Source organism: Pongo abelii, chromosome 10 (genome assembly GCF_028885655.2).
Source record: "Pongo abelii isolate AG06213 chromosome 10, NHGRI_mPonAbe1-v2.0_pri, whole genome shotgun sequence".
Taxonomy (NCBI): Eukaryota; Metazoa; Chordata; class Mammalia; order Primates; family Hominidae; genus Pongo; species Pongo abelii.
The window spans coordinates 30927638-30946054 of record NC_071995.2 but is presented as its reverse complement, the minus strand read 5'-3'; the positions used below and the strand labels follow the sequence as shown (position 1 = coordinate 30946054).

The 18417-nt window shown below is 39.2% G+C and overlaps 1 protein-coding gene across 5 annotated transcripts in view; it reads left to right on the top strand.

The window, feature by feature from the left end:
• Positions 1-18417, top strand: part of TMTC1 (transmembrane O-mannosyltransferase targeting cadherins 1) — a 285567-nt gene that overhangs the window by 151124 nt on the left and 116026 nt on the right. The gene's annotated exons all lie outside the window — the stretch shown is intronic.

Genomic DNA, 18417 nt, shown 5'->3' with positions numbered 1-18417 from the left:
ATTACTAAAAACAGCTATTTCAAAAATGACCAAAGACCAAAGGCAAATATACTAGTTCATTATCATGCTGCTATAAGGACATGCCTGAGACGGGATAATTTATAAATGAAAGAGGTTTAGTTAGCTCACAGTTATGCAGGGCTGGGGAAGCCTTAGGTAACTTACAATCAGGGCAGAAGGGGAAACAAACATGTCCTTCTTCACAAGGTGGCAGGAGAGAGAATAATGAGTGCCCAGTGAAGGGGAAAGCCCCTTATAAAACCATTATATCTAGTGAGAACTAACTCACTATCACAAGAGCAGAATGGGGGAAACTGCCTCCATGATTTCACTATCTCCACCTGATCCCCACAACACATGGGGATTATGGGAACTACCATTCAAGATGAGATTTGGGTGGTGACACAGACAAATCATTTCAGCAAAGAACTTGAAAATGTTTACTTACGAAAAACTGCTACTGCATTGGATAAGACGCTTTTACCTGAAGGTCTTTCCATCCTGTCAGATCTAGCAGTAAAAATTCATAAGTTTACTGGTTGGAACTGGCTGGTAAACTTTGGAAAGTTTTACAATTTTGGAAAAATTTGGTTTGGGAAAGAAACAGAGCAGCAAAAATTTAAGGGGAAAGTTTTGGAAGCAAGAGAAATATGAAAGGGCAGAGGTAATATACTCTCCATGCATTCGTGGCTGTTAAATGACATATGCACAAGCAAAATTAAAAGCCCTGGGAGACTTACTTGCTGCAAGTTTGAATCCATTCTTCAGTGCGTACACGAGTTGAGCAGCAGAGATTGGAAAATTCACTGGCTTGAGTTATCCATGTATAACCTCTGCCCAAATCATTGGCTGATCACAAAGCCATGTTGGCACAAGAGAAATCCCCAGAAATCCAGGCAAAAGAAAAAAAGAACTGAGTAATAATTTCAACATTCTGCAGAGAAACAGATTTTCCAGTTTGAGTCTATGTAAGCTCATCAAATGTATTCAAACAGGAAAATCAACAATTTCAGAAGAACAAAATAGAATCCAGGGTCCCTACAATGTATGACATGCAACACCCAGTTTAACCAAAGATTACTAGATATATGAAGAAACGGGAGTGTGTGATCAAACTCAGTTTTTTTAAAAATGTCAATAGGAAATGGAATAGAATTGAGAATTCAGGGCTAAATCCACACTAATGGGATCAACTGCTTTTTGACACAGTTGTCAAAGTAATTCAATGGAGAAAGGATGGTCTTTTAAAAATGTAACTGAATATCTGTAAGGAAAAAATATGAATTTTAACCCTTACCTTATACAGTATACAGAAATTAATTCCAAGTGGATCATAGTCCTAAAAAAAAAGTAAATTACACCAAAATTTCTAAAAGAAAAGGAGAAAATCTTTGTGAATTTGACTTAAGCAAATATTTCTTAGAACACATAATGTGAAAACTGTAAAAGAAAAAGTTGATAAATTGGACATCATCAAAATTAAATATTCTTTTCATCAAAAGATAATGTGAATTAAATGAAGAGGCAAGCCACAAATTGGGAGAAAATATTTGTAAAACATAAATCTACAAAGGCCTTGTATCTGGAATATTAAAAGTGCTCTTAAAACTCAATATTAAGAAGACAAAAACTAAAATGGAGGAAAGATTCAAGTTGACACTGCACAGAAGAAGATATGAAAAGTTTTTAATAAATACATGAAAAGATGCTCAGCATCATTAGTCATTAGGGAACTTCAAATTAAATCCACAAAGAGATACCATTATACTCTCACTATAATGACTATCATTAAAAAGATTCCCAACACTGAGTATTGGCCACTGTGGAGCAACTAGAATCCTCATACATTACTGATGGGAATAAAAAATGATTCAGACACTTTGGAAAAATTTTTAAGTTTCTTAAAAAGTTAAACATAAAATTAAACAGCTCTACCCATCTCCACCTACTGAAAAGAAATGAAAACATGCCCATATAAATATCTTGTCTGTGAATATTCATACAGCTTTATTTATAATAGCAGACAAATTGGGAAAAATCTAATGACCTAACATGCAAATGGTCAAACTCAGTGTCATCAATTATTCAGAAATTTTAAGGAACAAACTATGAATACATAAAACAATGTGGACAGACATGGATGAACATGGTGCTAAGTGAAAGAAGCCAGACATATAAGACTGTATGCTATATGATATGGTTTGGCTGTGTCTCCACCCAGATTGAATTGTAGTTCCCATAATCCCCACATGTCATGGGAGGGACCCTGTGAGAGGTAATTGACTCATGGGGGCAGTTACCCACATGCTGTTCTTGTGATAGTGAGAGAGTTCTCACGAGATCTGATGGTTTCATAAGGGGTTTTCCTCCCTTTGCTCAGCATTCATTCTGTCTCCTGCTGCCCAAGGTCCCTGCTTCCTCTTTACTTTCCACTATGACTGTAAGTTTCCTGAAGCCTCCCCAGCCATGCAGAACTGTGAGTCAATAAACCTGTTTTCTTTATAAATTACCTAGTCTTGGGTATTTCTTCATAGCAGCATAAAAGCAAACTAAATACCCTATATGATTCCATTCATGTGAAACTCAAAAAAAGGCATAATGATAATGACAGAAAACATGTGGGGTTGGAGGTTGACTATAACTTGAAATAACATTTTATGCTTTTTAAAATATGATTGTAGTAGTGAAACTCACCAAAATATATAACTTAAAATGGGTGAATTTGTTGTGTGGGAACTTTACCCCAATAAAGTATAAAAAACGATTAAATATTGCAAATAGGTAAAAGGCTGGAATGAATACAGAACTGAAATTTAAACACAAAACATAAGGCCAATCCTGAAAATTGAATGAAAAAAATTTGAATGATTAAAACATCTTTTTAAAATTGAGATGAAAGTTATATAACATACAATTAACTATTTTAAAGAGTACAATTTAGTGGCACTTAGTGTATTTACAGTGTTATACAACTGCCAGCACTTTCTAGTTTCAAAGCTTTTTCATTACCCCATAAAACACCCCCATACTTATTAAGTAATCACTCTCAGCTTTCCTCCCCTCCATCCCCTGATAACCTTTAATGTGCTTTCTGTCTCTATGAATTTGCCTATTCTGGGTATAGAATATAAAAGGAGTGTGAGCCCAAAATGTCTGAGACTGGCCTCAGCCAATTTAGGAAGTTTGTTTTGCCAAGGTGAAGGACACACCTGTGACACAGCCGCAGGAGGTCCTGACTACAAGTGCCCTATGTGGTAGGGGTACAGCTTGCTTTTGTACATTTTAGGGGGACATGAGACATCAATCACACATGTAAAACATACATTGGCTCGATATGGGAGGGCAGAACAACTTGAAGGGTGGAGGCACTTCCAGGTCGTAGGTAGCTTTTTTTTTTTTCTTTTTTTGAGACGGAGTCTCGCTCTGTTGCCCAGGCTGGAGTGCATTGGCGCATCTCCACTAACTGCAAACTCCACCTCCCGGGTTCACACCATTCTCCTGTCTCAGCCTCCTGCGTAGCAGGGACTACAGGCACCCACCACCACACCCAGCTAATTTTTTGTATTTTTTTAGTAGAGACGGGGTTTCACTGTGTTAGCCAGGATGGTCTCGATCTCCTGACCTCGTGATCCACCTGCCTCGGCCTCCCAAAGTGCTGGGATTACAGGTGTGAGCCACCGCACCCGGCCGATCATAGGTAGCTTTAAAAATTTTCTGATTTGCAATTTGTTGAAAGAGTTATTATCAATAGAAAGGAATGCCTGAGGCCAGGTGTGGTCGCTGATGCCTGTAACCCCAGCACTTTGGGAGGCTAAGACAGGCAGATCACTTGAGGCCAGGAGTTCAAGACCAGCCTAGCCAACATGGGGAAACCCCATCTCTACTAAAAATACAAAAATTAGCTGGGCATGGTGGTGTGCGCCTGTACTTCTAGCTACTTGGCAGGCTGAGGTGGAAGAATCTCTTGAACCCAGAAGATGGAGGTTGCAGTGAGCCAAGATCGCACCACTGCACTCCAGCCTGGGTGACAGAGCGAAGTCTGTCTCAAAAAATAAAAAATAAAGGAATGCCTGGGTTACAATAAAGGGTTGTAGAGACCTTGGTTTTACCATGCAGATGAAGCCTCCAAGTAGCAGGCTTTAGAGAGAATAGACTATAAATGTTTCTTATAAAATCTGTGTTGGTGTTAATGCTGGTGGGGTATAATGAGGTATGTCCAACCTGCTCTTTCATCATGGCCTGAACTAGATTTTCAGGTAACTTTGGAAAGCCCTCGAGCGAGAGGAGGGGTCCATTCAGATGGCTGGAGGCCTTAGAGTTTTATTTTTTGTTTACAGGAGTAATAAAACATGTAATCTTGTATGTCTGGCTTCTTTCACTTAACACCATATTCTTGATGTTCACTGAAGTTGTACCACGTTGTTCCTTTTCACGGCTGAATAATATTTCATTGTATGTAATGTAGGGGCAGAAAAACTCCACCACCATCCACTTAGGGTCACGCTTGTGTTCACTAATTAAATTGAGATAAGATGAATAGGAGAAAACATACAGATTTATGTAATACAAGTTTTACATGTCACAGATGCCCTCATAAAGAATTAAAGAGTCAAAGAAGCAGTTGAAGTCCGTTATTTATAAGCTGGATTGGACAAAGAATACTAAATAGTGAAGGTACAACTAAATTATGTGGGGAAGCTTAGAAGATAAGAGTTACTTTAACAAGGTCTGTACATGATTCTCTCCGGTTGTATTTCTCATCCTTGAGGATAAGGAAGCTGCGTCTTTTTGGTATGGGGAGGGCATCTTTCACATGGGAACTGCATTTTCTGTTTTAAGAAATAACAAGATCAAAGTGATCTTTTTGCACCTGCTGTTTTTCAAATGTTATGGACTTGTATTCAAGTAATTTAAGTAAATATGCCAGAATATTTTACTACCTTTAGCATATACCACAATTTGCTTATCCATTTATTCATAGATGGACATTCAATGTTTTCCTACTTTCAATGTTTTTTTTTCGGACTACTAAAAATAACGCTACTGTACATATTTGTGTACAGGTTTCTTTGTGGATATTTGTTTTCATTTCTCTATAGCATATAACTAGGAGTGGATTGCTGAGTCATAAAGTAATTCAATTTTTAACTTTTTGAAGCACTGACAAACTTCCATAGTGGCTGTACCATGTTGCATTCCCTCCAGCAATGTACAAGAGCTCCTATTTCTCTATATCCCAACCAACACTTGTTATTTATCTTTTCTTATTTTAATTAAAGCTATCCTACTGAGTCTGAAGAGGTAACTTATTGTGGTTGTGATTTGCATTTCCTTAATGATCAGTGAAGTTGAGCATCCTTTCATATGTTTATTGGCCATCCTTATATCTTCTCTGGAGAAATGTCTATTTAGGTCTTTGCCCATTTTTTAATTGGGTTGTCTTTTTTGTTGTTGAGTTGTAAAGAGCTATTTATATATTCAGGATATTAAACCCCTAAAAGATATTCGATTTGCAAATACTGCCTCTCATTCCGTAGGTTGGCCTTTTACGTTCCTGATAATGTCCTTTGATGCATAAAAGTTTTTAATTTTTTTTTTTTTTTTGAGACGGAGTTTCGCTCTTGTTACCTAGGCTGGAGTGCAGTGGCACGATCTCAGCTCACTGCAACTCCGCCTCCCGGGTTCAAGCAATTCTCCTGCCTCAGCCTCCCGAGTAGCTGGGATTACAGGCACCCACCACCACGCCCAGCTAATTTTTTGTATTTTTAGTAGAGACGGGGTTTCACTCTGTTGGCCAGGCTGGTCTTGAACTCCAGACCTCAGGTGATCCACCTGCCATGGCCTCCCAAAGTGCCGGGATTACAGGCATGAGCCACCATGCCTGACCAAAAGTTTTTAATTTTTGTGAAGTCCAATTTAGCTATGTTTTTCTTTTTCTATCATGCTCTTATTGTCAAATCTAAAAATGCATGGCCAAATCCAAGGTCATGAAGATTTATGACTGTTTTCTTCTAAGAGTTTTGTGGTTTTAGCTCTTATATTTTGGTCATTGATTCATTTTGAGTTAATCTTTGGGTGTGCAGTGAAGTAGGGATCCAACTTCATTCTTTCGCATGTGCTTATCCAGTTTTCTCTGCATCGTTTTTTGAAGAGGATATTCTTTCCCCCCAAACACCTTATTTTAAAGTAACCATCTGATACATCTTTTTGTAAATGAATTTTATAAAGCAAGGATCATGTAAATAACCATCCTCAAGAAACTCTGGCATGCCAATTAGTTACATAAACTTGAGCTCAAATTTCACCTTGTTAGTAAGGTCTACTTTAACCATCCTATTTAAAATTTAGTCATATACTCTCTACTCCTTTCTTTATCTCCCTTTTACTTTTTAACTCCCTTCACTTAAACTTCAAGTTCTAAAATACTATATAGTTTGGTTATTTTACTTAATGCCTATTTCTGCCAACCAGAGCATGAGCCCCATGAGGACAAATTTTTTTTCTGTCTTGTTCACTGCCATACTTCTATCACTAAGAACTTGCCCCACTCAATATTTATTACCTAAATTTTATTTATTTATTATCTAAATTTGCCACTCAGTATCTATTATCTAAATGAATAAAACTGCAAAAAGTTAGCAATTCTGTTCAATTAGATTTTATTCTAGAGAATCTTTTCTTGTAAGACATATATCTAAAGGCTTGAAAAGCACCGTGCTCAACAACCCCATGAAATATTTAGGGGTGAATAATGAGGTTTGTTTTATTATTATCTGACCTTAGCTCATGGATTGGCGTGCCTGCTTTATTGTAACTGATCTGCAGGAGCACATATAGTGGAGCCTGAATGGGTATGTCAGAAAGGGTTTTTCTTGACTTTTTCCCAGCTAATTAAGGGAACTGGCAATTCCCCACAGGCTGTCATCTCGGTCAAGTGTGTTAAACATAAGCTCTCATGATGGCAGTAGACCCTGCACACAGGCAAGTCTTGGCCCTCCCCAGAGTGTCTTTGATAACATGATGAATGAATGGAAACTTCCTCTGTGAAAGGCTGTTAATCCTTTTCTTTCAGGGAGTTTGTTTCAAAATCACTTTAATGCATCCTAAAAAATTAGCAGAACATTCCAGCTGTGGGGATAGTTAAGATTGAGCTCTTCTGTAGTGGCTTTCATCTTGAACATTCTTTGCAACCGTTTAACTAGAGCCTCTGGCAATTCTTGGCCACTTACACTCTCCACATTTTCTTCTTTCAGAGGTTGGAGACAGAGCTTTGCTCATGCTTTTGTGGCCTGGTTTCGCTTTTCTTGATCTGCTTACACACCAGAAGGGGGATAGGAATCAGGCCTTAGAGTCAGGTTCTCCTACTAGTTAGTAACCTCTTGAAGTGGGAATAATCCTGTTTTGTGTGTGTGTGATGATGAACTTCTAAGGACATGATGGTAAGGGCTTTGACTCTGAGGCAGTAAACAGGAGGATTAAACTTTTATGGACATAGAGGTCATGCTTTATGGACATTGTTCTGTGTTAAAAAGAAACAATAGATGAAATGTTTATAATAATGTCAGCAGAATAAGCACAGGTCGGTGCACCTGGAATATTTCCAAATGAGTTGTTTACTGAATCAGCAAGTATCGAGCTGAAATTATTTTATAATCCGTGATTATGTCCATAAATTTTGAGATAGTGAAGCTATATATTACCAAGAAAAAAATACTGAATAAACAAGCATATGCAGTGAGTCCAGAGTTTCATGGAAAAATCTTTCTTTTATTTTCACCTTTGATTGATTCTCAATCATAGAAAACAACCTTGGCTTATATTGAAAGGAGAATATGTTCTTTGTAGCGTCACTACTTTTTCCTCTGTCCTTGTCTTAATATTGATTGAGTGCCTTTTGGTTGCTGAGATTAGCACAGTGAACAAAATGAAAGTCCCACCTGCATGGAGCTTACACTTAAACACTTAAAATATGTCTTGATATGTCAAATATTAGGTGATGTGAAGAGGTCAGGGCTGGCCTCACAGATAAGGTGACATTGGAGCAGAGACATGAAGGAAGTGAAAGGGTGAGCCATGTGGCTGTTTGGGGAAGAGCATTCCAAGAGCAGGGAAAGCCAGTGCCAAGGCCCTGAGGCAGGAAAGTACTGGACCCATCACAGACAGTAAGGAGGCTGAGATGGCTGGAGCCAAGTGGGCAGGGTACAGCCATATGAGTTGACATCAGTGCGATTAAGGAGCGAGTGTGTGCGATACTGTGTGTGATACCATGCACACACACAGTATCAAACCTCCATCTTTTTAAGCCTTCGCCTACTTTCCTTTCCCTTGCCATACTTCTTCCACTTGGCCTCTGGCTCTGTTTTGTTTAGCTTTCTTCTTGGTGGGCCCAAGCCAGTGGAGGAAATAAGACTAGAGGAAGGAATTCAGATCCTTGCTGAGCACAGTGGCTCACGCCTGTAATCCCAGCACTTTGGGAGGCCAAGGTGGGTGGATCACCTGAGGTCAGGAGTTTGAAGCCAGCCTGGCCAACATGGTGAAACCCTGTCTTTACTAAAAATATAAAAAGTAGCTGGACGTGAAGGTGGGTGCATGTAATCCCAGCTACTCAGGAGGCTGAGGCAGGAGAATCACTTGAACCTGGGAGGTAGAAGTTGCAGTGAGCCGAGATTGTGCCACTGCGCTCCAGCCAGGGCAACAGAGACTCCGTCTCAAAAAACAAAAACAAAAAAAAGAGAGAATCCAGGTCCTTTAGCTGCTTCTGTGTGTGTCCATGGAGCGTAGGAGGTGGGGACTGAAGGAAAAGGACAGCCTTAGAGTCACTAGAGATTTGTAAGACATGCATATCTTGCTTTTATTTTATTTTATTTATTTATTTATTTATTTATTTTTGAGCCGGAGTCTTGCTCTGTTGCCCAGGCTAGAGTGCAGTGGCACGATCTTGGCTCACTGCAACCTCCGTCTCCTAGATTCAAGCGATTCTCCTGCCTCAGCCTCCCGAGTAGATGGAATTACAGGCGACCGCCAATGCGCCTGGCTAATTTTTGTATTTTCAGTAGAGACAGCGTTTCGCCAAGTTGGCCAGGCTTGTCTCAAACTCCTGACCTCGTGATCCACCCGCCTCGGCCTCCCAAAGTGTTGGGATTACAGGTGTGAGCCACAGCTCCTAGCCTCTTTTACTAATATTAACCAGTTTGTTGCATCATTTTGGGCAATGTATATGCTTATAATCTTTGTTTCTTCTCCAATTTACCAAAAACCTTCTTCTTGCTTCCTATTTCATCATCAACCAGGGCACCAGATAGGTGGAGGTGGGGGCATACTTTTTCCTAATACATTTGTATTTCACTTATTTGCATTTTATTAACATTTCAGTAATTAACTTTATAAAACTACAAATTAAGGCATGTAAGACAAATTAAGTCATGTAAAACAGCAGGTGTGTCATCTACCAAAACCAATCCCCACAGCCTGCTCTTCATAGGCCTCCGTTGAATATCTGTTCCTCTACATTTTTATAACTATGCAAAACAAAAACAAATTGTTTCTTTTTTAGAAGTAAGTTAAGTTAGACACCATTACACATTGCAGACTATTCCAGGCCACTTTCATCTCTAGTTGAACTGTTTCTATGGGTAAGCAACTCAAAGAGTAGATGTTTTACTTTTGACAAGATCTTGTCCAGAATTGAGTGGGAGAGGCAGCATACAGAATCTAAATGTTCCTTTCTCTAGAAATAACCACACAATGAATTTAGAGATTGTTTCTAGTTTGTCCTATTTTCAGGGCATATGAAATTTAAGACCTCATGGAATAGTTTATTATTTATCACGGAAGAGCTCAGTTGGCATCTTTGAGAATTTAAGAGTAGAATTTATCTCATTCTGTGCCTCTCCTTCATCTCCTCCTTCTACTCACACACCATTCATTCTCTAGAAAGGCATTTGAACTTACATTACGTAATGTAGGGAACAATCTAGAAATTTCTTATTGGATCGAATTGTTTTTAACGATCAATTTTAAAGTGTACTAATTTGCTCTGACCCTTCGTGATGAGGGTAATCACTCTGTGGGAATGTATGTACAGTTAGAGATAAAGGCTATTTAAGCCACAAAGGCTGAATATTCCATTCTTTTCTATGAATAGTGAGTGTGTATGCCCCAGGAGAACCACGGCTGAAAATGCACTTGAGTTTTTCTTTATGGCTCTAACAGACTTTATGTCAGACTGTTGACTTTCAATAAAAAGTGACATATATCAGGAAAGTAGCCAGTCTAATTTGGATTATTTAGAGCAGTTAATACCATTAGTCAGTCCTATTCTTTATAGTTCCCAATTTCTCATGTTCTCTAATGTGGTTTCCCTGCATTACAGAGAAAACACCATTAAATTATATTTAAGAGTAATTTATTTGGTATTGGTTCTTTATTACATTCTCACAGAGTGTCTTGAGATTTTAAGGTATTTTTGTACCTTTTATAATCTTGTAGCATACTTGTAAAAGGAAAACATGAGAGAAAAAGAGGTGGGCTACTGATACCTGACTTTCTTAATAATAGCCTCAACCATGAGATGTCTTTTGAGAATGAACACTGGGCAGTGGAAGTCCTGTCTCTCCCCTCCCCTCACCTTATAGGTATGGGTTTGAGGGGTTTGGTTTTTATTTGTTTTTTAAATTTTTAGTAGGGTGATAGTTTTGCAACCAACACAAATCACAGGCTGCAGCACTGAGCCCCAGAAAACAAGCCAAATTTTCATGTCCACATGGGGAAAAATCTGCAACCCTACTGGTAGAGGTGACGACTAGCAACAACTTGATGGAAATGGAGGGTGGGGATGGAGTAGGGCTAATGCAGCTCCTCACTCAGGGAGGGCCTTCGTCATCTCAGGGATCTCCCTTCAGGCCTGTTCTCATCCTCTCTTTGGATTTACCTCCATGCTGGTCTATGTCACAGCCCCTATCAACCTACTCACCACAATACCACACAGAGCTGATAAACAGAGAATGTCAGCCTGTGAGCTCTCTTTAAATAAAATTCCCACACATCTCAACAAGAAGGTAAGATCAAAACGAAAGCCACTATTGGAAAGTGATTATTTGCATATTGGCATCCTCACTTCATTCCCAAAAGGACTTAGAGCAACTTATGAGAATAAACACAATAAGATAGGATAGACCAAGAAAAGGCAAACTTTTTTTAAAAAAAGAACAAGGTAGTAAATATTTAGAGCTTTGCTGCCCATGCAGTCTTTCACAGCTATTCAGTTTCATCATTGTCACATACATTTTTCAATCCCTGGGGTTTGAAACATTGTACTACCATAGATCCATGTGGTTGAACTGGACACACTTGTTGATTTCTGGAAATTATTTTGCATTTAGCTCAGCCAAATAATAGGTTATGGTATTATGGCACAAGGATCACTAAATTCCAGAATAGCAGTTATAAACCTGGTAAAATAAGTATCATGTTTTAATATACTGAATGGTAAAATAAAATTGAACTTGGGAAATGAAGATTGCATTTAATAGTGAATGGCTCTATGCGAACACGGATTTTTCTTTTTTCCTCTGGCCTACATTCCTCTTTTCAGTTCCCATTCTCTGCAAACAGCACATTCTCTATTCTTTTTGTAACCTCAATTCATGAAAATCCTCTTCATGCTATTATAGATCCAATCTTTCTAGTCCATTTACAACCCATCCAGCTGTTCTGCCTGGAGACCACTGCAGTATTCGATAGATGGACCCTGATGATGCCTTGCCATGGTCCTTCTGACCCCAACCACCAGTGCCATGAGAGTAGCCATTGTATGAGATGCTGTTCTGTCTGAGACTTGACCAGCCCAGTTGATGCAGCCTCTTCTCCCTGCTCTCAGCTGGCTTCTCCACCTGCCACCTTTTTCCTGTGCTGATAATGTTCTGCTATATGGGTCACAGTTTTCCAGCTCAGTAGTTTTAGTCAACTTTGGCCCATAGGCCATGCTCCAAAGCTGAGATTTTCCTTCATATCATCTTCCTGATGAGAGTTTGAAAATGAGCTCACCACTTCATTTGATGCAGTGTTAGAAAATAGAGAAGTTGGATCTGTACCTCATTTTAAAATGGAACATATTTAAAGATCCATTGTACTGACCTTCCCACATACTTTTATGTCTTGCTTTACCATATGTGATACATACTGTATCAGACTTATGATTGTCATTCGATTTCATTTGGTAGTCTCACATTAAATTCAATAATTAATTTAGTTCATTTTAAATTTACCACCAACCTCAAGTGGAAGCCAGTCCCCTCTGTGTTGGGGGTAGCCCCTGCATGCGTGTTAAGTTGTGTTGCCCAGATTCCAGATTGAGAGTCCCAAGGCTGGGAGGAGGGAAGGCTGTGGAGGGGAGTGATCAGCACTGACCTGAGTCTGAGGCCAGACTCTGCCACTGCATAGCTGTGTGGGCCCCTCTCTGATCTTCCCTGCACCAACTGTGGTTGGACCAGGGCAAGCCACATGAAACACTCAGTATGGAGGCCGACACATGAGGAGCCCTGTGTTGTTCCAGCATCATGAAATTCTCAGAGCTTAAACCCAGGAGTACAATGAGGGATCCTGTCTCCATTTTGTAGAAATGTCAGCCTTTATTAAAAGAAATCCAGTTGACTGCCTTTTCTTGAGTCGATGTATTTCAAAGTCCAGGCATGCTTCCATGACCAGAATCTATGTTTAATATTACTATTGCTTATAAAAGTTAATGCTCTCCTCCCCACCTCCCTTCATCCTTTACCTTGAGTGACAGGGAGCTTCTTTAACTTCTTGACATAAGGGGTAATAGTAGTAACACACTTTTAAGTGCAGATTTTAAATGCAGAAGCAGAGTTTGGGAAGTTAGTATGTTCAAATGTAACAGAAGGGCAGAATATAACATAAAATCACTCTGTTAAGACTGAATGTTTATCAAGGGGAAGGAAGAATGGGAAATTTAGTGACTTATTTACAAATGGCTATTGCAGCTATCACCTAAAGCTCCAGACTTTAGAAAGATTATGGATGTCTTTAGTGGTATTTGAAAATTTTGTGAAAATAGTCAGGATTTAAGAAAAAAATCATTTTTGTTGTTGCTGTTCATAAAACGTCATGCTACGATCGCTGGATTTCTCCATTCCCCTCAGTGTCAGGGGTTGGAACAAAGTGGACACTAGAAATGCAACCCTTTGTTCAGCAGCTACCTGAAAATCAGTGGCCCTTGAGCAGTCTTACCAAGACCTGCCTTTTTGTCAGTTACTAATATGTCACCTGTAAAATTATTCTCCTTGTTCTGGAGCTGAAACTTTTACAAATCCTCTTTCCTCGTGTCATGTGTAATATACCGTTCAGTTGTACCTGGAGTGCTCTGCTTGGCTTTTGATCTAGGCCTGGCAAAAGTTTTACACATCACTAAATCATTTGTCTTTTTCTTTGCCTTCACAGGGCAATTACATTTTTACAAGTCACACTATTTAATAAGAAAATGACTTACCTACCCCTCTTTTATTTACCCCTCAGTTGGAAGACTCACTGAGTTTATTTGTGAGTCTTAGATAGTTGTATAATGGAAAAATAAGTTATCAGACATCACTAACAGCTTTAGTTTTTTTTCCCCTGATTTGTATGCTTTGTGATTCTCAGTGAGATTTCATAGTCTATATTATTATTTGCCTTTACTCAGAGCAAGTGCCACCTTTTGAGAAGGAATCTTAATTTTTACATTTGTTATTTCTCATAATGATTCATATTTTCATAAAAATAACTCATTAACACTTAGGAGACAATGCTTCTGATTGTTTTTAAACTGTTACAAAGGTCAGAAGATATTTTTGTAACATCTAGAACCATTCTGTCCTTTCTATTTCCATCTAGAACATGAAATTTCTATTTAAAGGAGCACACCGTTTTCCATCTTGTTCTGAGAAAACCCTGAAATATGTAATTAGGAGTCCCAGAGATAAAAGCAGCTAAAACAAGTCCCTCTAGACAAAAAGCCTACTGGAAACACAGAGGAGACTGTAGCAATTGATTATCAGATTCTTTAGGTGATTAGCTGTAAGTGCAATGCCCAAGGAACCTATAAAGGGAGTGTGAGGGTGATAAATACAACCCCGGGAAGAATCATCCCTCCATCAAAAAAAAAAAATCTAAAATTCCTTATATTTACATGTACATTGCCTAAGGAGGAAGCATAGAGTATTAGAAAGAGAACAAGTTTGTAATATGAGCTTTAATGTTTATATGTCTACATTATTACATAGCAAAAACATTGGTGAGTATTAAAAAATTTATTTTTCACCTGTACTATAATAAAAATAAGTGAAATAATATATGTAGGACATAGGGTTGTTCAAGAAGGTAAGTGTCATCTATATACATGCATCTCCACACTGTAGTCTCAAATTCAACATTCTGAAATTTAACTTCTGACTTTACCCATTCAGTGTGTTGCCTCAATAGCATTTTTCATCTCAGTGCATTCTGCTAGTTGCCTGAGCCAAATTTTGGGGGATTTCCTTTTTTCTCTTTCTCTGTCTCGAATTTCGTATCTTATCCATCAAGAAAATTCTGTCAACCATATTTTCAAAATGCATCTAGACACTGACAACTTCTCACCACCTTCACTGCTTTTACCCTGTCCAAGCCACTGTCATCTCTCATTTGGATTATTGCCATAGCCTTCTAACCAGTCTCCCTGCTTCTACCCTTGCACCAAGGTCCAGTCTATTCCTCAACACAGTGGCCAGGGTGATTACTTTAAAATGTAAGTCAGATCATGCCCTTCTTGTGTTTAAAATCTTCTGGTGGCTCCTTATTTCTCTGACAGCAATAGTCATCACCTTTATAATGGCCTGACAGGTTCTACATGTGCTGGTCCCATCCAACCCCCACTCCATTATCTCCCTTGCTACTTCCCGAACTCATTTTCTGCTATGAAATAAGTATTGTGGCTGACTCCTTCATCTCCTCCAAGTCTTGCTTGATTGCCACCTTCTCAGTGCAGCCTACCATTGTGTTTAGAATTGCTCTCCATTTCTTGCCCACCTTAATCTGTATATTACAGATACCCCTTACCAGGCTCGCTGACTCACTTTCTCATGGTCTCTTTCTCTCTTTTCCTCCTGGAAAGGCAGGGTTTTCACTCGCTCTCTCTCTGTCTCTGTCGTCTGTTTTGCTTACTGGTGTTTTCCCAAGAGCCTAGACTAGTACCTGGAAAATACAAAAGAGGTGGGAGTGATTGATTGCTAAATTCTTTAAGTGTTTACCTCTAAGTAAGTACAGTGCCCAAAGAGACTATCTTTTTAGATGGCAGTGAAACATATCTGTTGAACAAATGAATAATCAATCACCAGGTTTTTCCAAAAGAACCATTGATGAGGATGGGAAAATTTTCAAGAGTGCTTTGACAAAGCACGTAAACTGGGGTGGAGGTGTCTGATGGTTCCCTTCGTCATCTGCCTGCTCCTTGTACTTTGTGTCTCTTGTAGGCAGAGGCATGACTAATTGCATGACTAACTGGAGTGAGCCGTCACATACCCAGTGGTGTGATGGAAATGGAAAATGATCTTAAAAACTGACAAAGTTTTTTGAAACAAGCAGAAGAAATATGTAGGGAATATGTAGGTATAGGACAGTGCATTTAGGGAGGAAAAACATAGTGGTAAACAATAAGATAAAACATTAGAGATTTAATTGACCACTCATTGGTCCAAACAATATTAAGAGTATAGAGAATAAAGATATAAGACGACCTAGAGTGCCTTGAAGAGCTTGGTTTTCTCCATTTCCATTGCATCCACCCCACCCATGAGAATATTATCTTTATAAACACTGATATGGTTTAAGGATGCCAAGAAGCCTTCCTGTGCTTAGGATTTATCTCAGCTGGAGCCAAGACTATGCAGATAGATGGCTTAACAAAGTTCTCTAAATGTATAGTGATTTTTAGTGTAGAAAATGGCCATCAGCTATTCTTCATCTCTACAAAGGGCTGAGCAGCAGAAAATGTTTTTGTTTTTTTTTTTTTTGAGACCAAGTTTTGCTCTTGTTGCCCAGGCTGGAGTACAAATGGCATGATCTCGGCTCACCGCAACCTACGCCTCCCAGGTTCAAGCGATTCTCCTGCCTCAGCCTCCTGAGTAGCTGGGATTACAGGCGCCCACCACCATGCCTGGCTAATTTTTATATTTTTAGTAGAGACGGGGTTTCACCATGTTGGTCAGGCCTTGAACTCTTGACCTCAGGTGATCCACCTGCCTCGGCCTCCCAAAGTGCTGGGATTACAGGTGTGAGCCACTGCACCTGGCCCCAGAAAATGTATTTCAACTGTAGCATGATGGCTATAGTTGAGATCAGTGAAACTGTTTGCCAGACAGCGGGTTGATTTTTGGGGGGTAGGTTATAGAAACTCCTAAAGTGAGAACTTTTCTGAACTTCATTCTGCTAGAGCAGTTTGTACCAGCATTTCTCAAAACATGTCACAGCATCATACAGACCATTAAGTAAGGTTACCCTAAATATTCTACAGTTCTGCATTTCACAAGCACTAGGTTTCAAAAAGTTAAATACATTTCTTTACTGGGGGGCTTCACAAAGCCTTTATGTTGCTCTAAGCCTTGTGAGTTTCCAAAAGGGGTGTATCATGAATGGCATTCCTCAAACTTATTTGAATTTGGAACCTCTTTTTAGGGACTTCTGGTGGATAAGTGTTCTTGCAACGTACTTTGGGAAGTATCGACTTTAATATACAAAGGTGCCTGGGTCACTGGACCTTGAGAGTTCATTTTTGGGCAATGTTTAGACATTTCCTTGCTTGTCTTCTTCATACCTCCAAAAACAACCGCCACCACAGCATCAACAAAAACATTTTCATATTATTACCTTTTTAGCAATACCACCTGAAAAAGGATTCCTTTGAAACCATTTCTTTTATAGTTTCCAACAAGGCAACAGTAACCTAAGACCTTGAAACCAATTATATTTTTCATTCTATGGAGGCTGTAATTAGAAATGTGTATATAGATGTTTGATATAACAGTGTCTGTGACTGCTGGGAGTCATGATGGATGAGGGACCCTGCGAGGCCATTCATGAAATGTTACGGTTTGGGGAGGCAAGTTTCACCTAGAAGAGCTCATTCATTGGTAGATTATTAATAAGTGGCAGTTTCCAAAGCAAGACCAAAGTAGCACCATATATATCTCTCTACATGTATTTTTTCTTTTAACTGAAATAAGTTAAAAACTTGTATCTTCACCTGCTTAACATGATTTAAAAGAAGGCACTCGAGGGAGTTTTCTTGGCCTTCTCTAAGTAGAAAGTGAGATGTGGCTGCCTCAGGACGTTGTTACATGCACCTCAGCAGGAACCTTTCATGGAAGGTTCTTACAGGAGAGCTGGAGGACAGAGAAAGGACTTCCTGGAGCTTCCTGAGAAGCCAGTGTGTGACTGCTAAAAAATGGCTGCACTTTTAGGTCTAACGTTTAAGTCTTTAATCCATCTTGAATTGATTTTTGTATAAGGTGTAAGGAAGGGATCCAGTTTCAGCTTTCTACATATGGCTAGCCAGTTTTCCCAGCACCATTTATTAAATAGGGAATCCTTTCCCCATTGCTTGTTTTTCTCAGGTTTGTCAAAGATCAGATAGTTGTAGATATGCGGCATTATTTCTGAGGGCTCTGTTCTGTTCCATTGATCTATATCTCTGTTTTGGTACCAGTACCATGCTGTTTTGGTTACTTAGCTTTGTAGTATAGTTTGAAGTCAGGTAGCGTGATGCCTCCAGCTTTGTTCTTTTGACTTAGGATTGACTTGGCACCTAAAACCATAAAATCCCTAGAAGAAAACCTAGACATTACCATTCAGGACATAGGCATGGGCAAGGACTTCATGTCTAAAACACCAAAAGCAATGGCAACAAAAGCCAAAATTGACAAATGGGATCTAATTAAACCAAAGAGCTTCTGCACAGCAAAAGAAATGACCATCAGAGTGAACAGGCAACCTACAAAATGGGAGAAAATTTTCACAACCTACTCATCTGACAAAGGGCTAATATCCAGAATCTACGATGAACTCCAACAAATTTACAAGAAAAAAACAACCCCATCAAAAAGTGGGCGAAGGACATGAACAGACACTTCTCAAAAGAAGACATTTATGCAGCCAAAAAACACATGAAAAAATGCTCACCATCACTGGCCATCAGAGAAATGCAAATCAAAACCACAATGAGATACCATCTCACACCAGTTAGAATGGCAATCATTAAAAAGTCAGGAAACAACAGGTGCTGGAGAGGATGTGGAGAAATAGGAACACTTTCACACTGTTGGTGGGACTGTAAACTAGTTCAACCATTGTGGAAGTCAGTGTGGCGATTCCTCAGGGATCTAGAACTAG